Source organism: Montipora capricornis, chromosome 12 (assembly GCF_036669925.1).
Source record: "Montipora capricornis isolate CH-2021 chromosome 12, ASM3666992v2, whole genome shotgun sequence".
NCBI lineage: Eukaryota > Metazoa > Cnidaria > Anthozoa > Scleractinia > Acroporidae > Montipora > Montipora capricornis.
In genome coordinates this window covers 35,117,438-35,124,937 of record NC_090894.1, presented here as the reverse complement: position 1 = coordinate 35,124,937, position 7,500 = coordinate 35,117,438, and the positions used below count along the sequence as shown (strand labels likewise).

The 7,500-nt window shown below is 40.8% G+C and overlaps 1 long non-coding RNA gene and 1 other non-coding gene across 3 annotated transcripts in view; one reads left to right on the top strand and one right to left on the bottom strand.

Moving 5' to 3' along the window:
* LOC138025965 (uncharacterized) overlaps window positions 1–7,500 on the bottom strand; it is a 469,560-nt gene that overhangs the window by 19,050 nt on the left and 443,010 nt on the right. The window lies entirely within an intron of this gene.
* Trnas-gga (transfer RNA serine (anticodon GGA)) lies at window positions 3,699–3,771 on the top strand. The gene has a single exon. It is a non-coding gene; the product is annotated as a tRNA-Ser (tRNA).

The window sequence follows — 7,500 nt, the reverse complement described above, 5'->3', positions numbered from 1 at the left end:
ATTTTTAGACAAGTAACCTTGAAAATGACGGATTTGGAATAAAATGTTCCATTAACTGGAAGTATTTTTCACTGAGCTGGAGGTGAAATTATCCTTTGGAACCTAGTAAAAGTTAGCTAATTCTGAGTAGTCACAGAAAATAAAACTACTGATTTTAAGCTTGGTTGTTTCGATTTTACTATTTACATATTAGCTGAAAAAAATTTGCATTATACCCAGAATGCTTGCGTGCATTACCCAGAATGCTTTACATCAGGTGAACATCAGATCCGCCATCTTTGTTCAGATCCGTCATGATTTTTACTGCTCACGATAACTGTAAGTACCTACAGCTTAGTGTGCTGTTTCAGAAAAAAAAGACGTAACAAAACTTTCAGTGAAAATCTAGTAATTATAATTGACTTTCAAGAAATTATCTTTACGACCACTTTAAATGACTGTAAGTATCGACTCGACAGCATACAGTTGTCAAAGAGACAAAATGAACAAAAACAAGATTTCAATGACTGGTCATGAAGACTCGAATACAGTGAAACCCATATACAAATATTAGAAACAGTATAGCAGACTACCCACAATTTCACAAATGATATTGTATATATAAAGAAGGGTATTTTTAACTTGTTGGACATGTAATTAAGTTTTGTGCAATGCTATCATTAGCTGCAACCTTATCCGGCTATAGCTTAAATATTGACACGCAAATTGAGACACTAATAACAGTTACCTAATACAATTATACAAAAAAAATAGCAACCTGAAAATAACATGGGAAAAATAGATATGGACCGACACGCTTTTCTTTCTACTGGTAATGTTGCTAGGTGGGTTATCATACGCCAAACCTTTACAAACAAAATACTAACACAATTAAGCGAATATTGTTCTTGTGATCATTTAAAATGTCGAAAAAAAAAATATTATTTTCAGCTGGATGATGGATAATGAAAAAGGAACAACAGAAAACTCAGTTTCAAAGACTAACTGGCAGATTAGTGCCATTTGACAAGAGGCTACCAGTGAGTCATTGCAATGTCCTGCTGATACGAAACGCTCTGATGTAGGAGCCGGCTACAAAACTTTGGCAGGTAACATAGAGAAGTTCTCTAAACTGGGATTCATGCCAACAGATTTATGTCTATCTCGACTAGACAAAGGCAACGGAATTGAAGGGACATTTTTGTCCAACAAGGCACGTTGCCATAAAAGCTGCTATGCCCTTTTCAACTCCACCAAGGTGAAACGTGCTGAAAAGAGACATGCAACTCTGGAAGAGGATCTAGTGGGTGGAAAGTTTACCCGTTCAAATGTTAGTGTATGCTCAAAAGAAACTGTTCCCGCCTGTTTTATATGCGACAAGTGTGATGGCCAAACACTTCACAATGTCTCCAAGCTCGGGCTAGATGATCGAGTGCGGGAATGTGCAACTCTTCTAAACGAAGAAAGGCTATTAGCAAAGCTAAGTGGAGGAGACCTGATTGCTCTCGAGGCAAAGTACCATACTAAGTGCTTATCTATGTTATACAGAAAGGCACAGTATGCAAAAGAAGGGAAAGAAGAGAGTGAGCAGCCACGTCATCGTCTTGATGGCATCGCACTAGCAGAGTTGGTTTCCTGCATTGAAGAGTTGGGAACAAGTAGTCCAGAGTTACCAACATTTAAACTTGCAGATCTTGCGAATATGTACAAATCCTGTTTGCAGAGACTTGGTTGTGACACAACGTCACGTGTCAACAATTCACGTCTCAAAGAGCACCTTGTTTTCCAAATTCCTGGACTTCAGTGTTACAATAAAGGGCGTGACGTGTATTTGGCCTTCAGAGATGATGTCGGATTTGCACTGCATAAAGCTCACAAACAAGATTGTGATGAAGAGGCGATGCACCTTGCAAAGACAGCAGCGATTGTTCGTAAAGATATGCTCACTAGTAAATACTCGTTTTCAGGATCATTTGAGTCTGACTGTCAGGCTAAATCCATCCCAGCCTCAGTGCTGTCTCTCGTTAAAATGATCCTATATGGACCAAATATTGAAGAACAGGAATGCAGTTCAGGAAAAGTACAAGCCTCACTTACCATCTCACAGCTTCTGCAATACAACGTCTGTGCTCGTTGTCGTGATAAGGAAGTGAAGCGGGAGCATAGAAGCAAAATGTCATGAGACGCCTCTCCCTATTTATATAGGGATATCTGTTCACGCCAAGACCCGAAGCCGTGACCCTGTTGAAGCCTTACACAACCTCGGAATCAGTATTTCATGTGGCGATTTCCACAGATGTTGGGAATGAAGGTTGTTGCCGTTACACAGACGAGAGTGCAGTATGTCCTTCTAATCTTCGCCTGCATCTATTTAGAACAGCCGCTGTTGACAACATTGATCACAACCCCACTTCAACGACTGCTCATGATTCATTCCATGGGACTGGAATTTCTTTATTTCAGCATCCTTCTGCAGAAAACCCTGGAACAACATGAGCACCTATTGATATTTCACATGCAGTATCCAGTTCAAAGTCGGTGTGTCAATTACCAGAAGCTTACACAGAAGTTGCACCAGTTATTGCCCCAGCGAGGCATCCTCAAGTTTCAGCCACCACCGTTAACATACAACCTGATGGAGGCGTCTTTAACTGCAGTTTAAAGATGAGGTCAAATGGCTCGAGAACTCCAGCAATGTTATATGTAATCAAGAAAGACTGAAGGAGGAGGAAGTTGTTTCTTGGGGAGCATTCCACTCTCATGACCTATCCTCATCGCCCTCTGCATCCGCTATATTACCTCTTTTCCCTGATCAAGCCAAGTTCATTGCTATGATTAGGCATGCTATGGATATCATCAAGCTCTCTGTAAACCACCTAAATCCAGGCCAAGTTCCAGTGATTGCCCTCGATCAGCCTCTCTTTGCCGTAGGAAAAGAAATTCAGTGGAACTGGAGTGACCTGTATGGTGAAAAGAAGTTCGTGGTCATATTTGGTGGCCTCCACATTGAGATGGCATTTCTCAAAGTAATAGGAGGGTGGCTACAAGGTGGACCACAAGCGGATGGACCACTGCGCTGGCAGATGCAAACGTTGCTACCCCTGGAATTGCAGAGTCCTTTGTCAAAGCTGCAAGTGTTACGCGTTCCCGTTGGGTTCACCAGGTGACAGCTTGTTCCTTATTTATCCTGCTTCAGAAGGCGTACACAAAGTACAAAGAAGGAGTGGCTAACAAAGATGACATAATTTCCTTTGAAAATTGGTGTGCAGGGCAGGTTTCTGCAACGCCCCAGTTTCAATACTGGTACACAGCTCTACAGCTTGAGCTCCTGCTTCTCGTTTTTCTCAAGTTGCTTCGGGTAGCTGATTACCTTTACGTCGATGGGATTTCAAAAATGTTACCATGGTTTTTTGGGATGAATAACAGCAACTGTGCTCGTTTGCTGCCGGTCCATCTACGCGACATGCGCTCACTTGACCAAATGGTTCCACATGTTGCTTCAGAGTTCAAGAAAGGGCTGTTTATTGTGAACAAAAGTCCTGAATTTTTCAGGCTTCTCAACGCAATTGCAAAAATTGCGCTCATAACTGCGAAGATCATAGCTTTACTTGATTTCATATCCGCAGTTCATATATGATTCATTTCATATACCATTTCATCATTCATTCATTCCTCACGGGACCATTAGAACCCACAAATGACCAGCTCCCAACGTCAGTGGCTTCATAGCTCAGTTGGTTAGAGCGTCGCACTGGAATCGCGAGGTCACGGGTTCAAACCCCGTTGAAGTCCTGAATTTTTCAGGCTTCTCAACGCAATTGCAAAAATTGCGCTCATAACTGCGAAGATCATAGCTTTACTTGAAAAGTCTTAAGCGTTTTTCGTCAATAGCCATAGACCAAGCGCATGAACAAAATAATGCAATGGTAAAGGGAGAGGGTGGAGCGGTTGGTTTGACTGAAAACCCAAATGCTCTTCGCCAATGGATGCTATCAGGCCCAGAGATTGCAAGGCTGCTTAATGAGTTTGAGGCAGGCGTGGTACCTGACACAGGCACAAAGGAAAACTCCAAGCATCATGAAGAACACAGAAGTTTCCAGATTACCTTCTTTAAAGATGTGAAATCCTTGGCTGGAGCAGTGGAGGATTTGGGAAATCCTTTCTTAGAAGAAACTGGCGATCTCTTCACACTTGACACAAAAGTAATTGCAGAAGAATCAGCGGTATCTAGGATGTGCCAAATTGAATCCTTAGGAAAAGAGCAGTGTGAAACATTCATTTCTGAGTGCCTCGTAGAGAAGAAAAAGCCTCTCTCTGACCCGATAACGAGGAACAAGCTTAGTTTTTTCACTGCATCTTCCATGCTAGATGAAATAAGCCCAGATACATAGTATATTTCCATATGTGCAAAACTCACCTCTGTCATTGTTTGCATCCACAGTTGCTGCAATAGCAGTTCTTTCTCCTTGTGTCTGCGTTGAATGATTAGATGATTCAGCAGGTGCTGCTGTGGTAAGTAATGCAGGAGGTGGAACATGCATTACTGCCTGTATTGTAGTATGCGTGTGGCGTACGTTTACTGTAATGGTAGTGCTTGTAACAATTGTGTTTGTGGTAGGTGTAGGAGTTGTGCTTGTAGTGTGTGAATTACCTGAGTTCATACTACTCAAAGTGCTTGTGCCAGCAGCAAGAATATGACCTGTGTCTTCCTTGTGAGTGTATTACTTGTGTTTGTGATAGTGCTTGTAGTATTGGCAGCACTAGCATTTCTAGTTGGTGTATCTCTATGTAGGTCACTAACAATGTTAGCAGCTTGATTTTGGCTGGATAGACTTTGCCCCAGCAGTGACTGTATGTTTTGCCTGAATAAGAATCCAGGACTTGCTCTCAGACTGGTACTTGAAGGCATCTATGAATGATTATAAGTACATAATATCAGGGTACAATGAGTGTAAACTGTATCTTAATGTATAGTGTTGCAGTAGTGTGGCCAAAATTCGTGAATGTGCTTTGAGATTTAAAAACATGATAACTGTGAACTATAATACAATACGGCCATAATTTATGTAGGAGACGTCAAAACTTTGCCAATTTTGCGTATTTTATACTCCTTTTGCTTTAATCTTTTAATATTTAGAAATACCATGATGGCAATGAATTTGTTTTATAACCATAACATGGTAATAATAGTGTATTATGGCCTTTTATTATTCCACTATTACGTCATTTTACCATATTAGGTCAAGAAAATGCGCAAAATATGAGACGGTACACTGTACAACAGAGCAAATACGGACGGAACTGGAGTTTTTGAGGAACAAAATTGTTTTCAACACGATACAAAGCCCGAGAATTTAGCCTGTCATCGCTTGTCTCTCGTGATTTCGTTTATACAATCAAATAAAGGACGTTTGGCTGGCGTTCTGTGCCATTGACATCGTTCGCAAGCGCTCTGAAGGACAGATGATGCAGTTTTTTTAGAAACACTCTTATCTAATAAAATTGAAGCAAAATAACACCTTGTTGGATAGTGGAATAATAAATCTCTTATTCGATGGTTTAACATATAACACTCGAGGACATTTTGCTCATTCATTGCTGGTATTTTTCCTCGCCCCTGCGGGGATCGGAAAAATACTGCGCAACTCGCAAAATATCCGCGCGTATTATATGTTAACCATCAAATAAGATGTATGTATTATGGACGGGGGCTAAGCCTTGAATAAATACAGGAGAAAATATAATTTTTAATGTTGCTGCAAGGCTGTGCTCTAGGAAAAAACTAGGAAACTCTGAATTGATTTATAACCATAAAATGGTAATAATTTTTTCGTATGGCCTTGTAATATGGGAAGGGGATAAGCCTTGGATAAATACAGGAGCAGGTAAAAGTGAGTTGCCAGGAGCCACTGAGTGCTGTTAGAACCCAGCCTGCCTTAGTGTTACTTACTGCCTGTGTTGTGTTCCGTATTGAAAAGTGTGGCCTAATGTAGATGGGGCACTGTGACCTCCACAAGGACTTCAATGTTGTGGCTGTTGGATTTTGTGATGGTGGATTCAATTGAACCAGCTTCCTTTTGTTCACTTCATCACAGTTTAAAAAGTCAAACTGTGAACAATCCCTGCAAAACAAAGAAAGTTAAGTTTGTTTTAAGAGACTAATCATCAGGGCAAGGTTGTATAAAAGTAAAATTGAACTCCGGCTGTATGAAGCATGTTACATGTGTGGCAAGTTAGTATGTGGTAAATCATCTGTTATTGTGTGGTAAATCAACGTTTAGTCTGTGGTAAATCAACTTTTTTTGTATGGTAAATCGTCTGTTTGTGTGTGGTATATCATCTGTTCACGTGTGGGTCAAACAACTGCTAGTGTGTGGTAAACCAACTGTTATTGTGTAGGCCCGATCAGTCCAGAAGGGTGTGTTCTCTCTAATACATCTGAATTGAAATTTAAGTCAAGATGACATTGAAAGGTCCTGTTGTATCGTGAATGTTTGTAATCAATTTTTGGTAAAACTGCCTACCGGTAATCATTTGTATACTTACGTCATAGTCCTGAGATGCCCCTGAGCCCCGAAGGCGTGTAAAATGCTGGTACGCACTTCTAGTGGCGTCATTCTATTGCAGAATGAGACCCCGGCTTCAAAGTTACCATTTGTTGTCTCTCTCTTCCTCTAGGAATGTCTTCGATGCCTGGTCCAGACAACAAGACAACTATTCCAGTAAAACTGGTCCAGGGCTAGTGTAAGGTTGGGCGTTTGAATTGTGACTGATGCAGTAGACACAGGAACAACTGCTGCAGATGCAGGGGTGACTGTTACGGAGGAACTGTCGGCTGTGCAGATGCAGTAACAGTTGGGACAGTCTCTGTTGTCGTTGATGTGGTGACTGAAGTTCCAGTCGTTCCCTCTCCAAAAAGCCGATCGACCTCGTCGCTCACGGCTGGCTGGCTTAACAACAAGAGAAGTGCACACAATCCCTGAAGAGCTTCGTTGTTCGTGTTCATGTTTGATTATGCGGCGCATGTGACTGTAAAACTCCCAGCGAGGTTCTATCATTTAGAGGGCGGCGGTGTCTTTATTGTATTGTTTTTAGTTTGAAATCAACAAATCAAGGAAATGTGACATTTTTGTTTTCACAGCGAGATAAAAATCACCATTAGGCCATCGCCATTGTTTGGAAATTAATGCCACTTGGTGACTTGGAATTCATCTTGCTTAGAGAAATTAAGTAGCAAACCTGTGATACTATCGAAAGGGTTGGTAAATAAAATCAAAAATAGCGTTTATCCAGTAGGTAATATTAACGTTTGAGTAATTACTTAAATAACAACGTCAAGGGAGATTGACAAACATAAGGCACAATAGACAAGAAACGCTGCTGCTACGGGAAAATCTTTTCAGGTTTTTTTTTTGTTTTTTTTTTATCTGGAGGGCATAGGGTAAAATATGGATTAGATCAATTGACTCTTGGACTGCTGGACTAATTTTTGGACCATTTTTATCGAAAATAAACACTTAG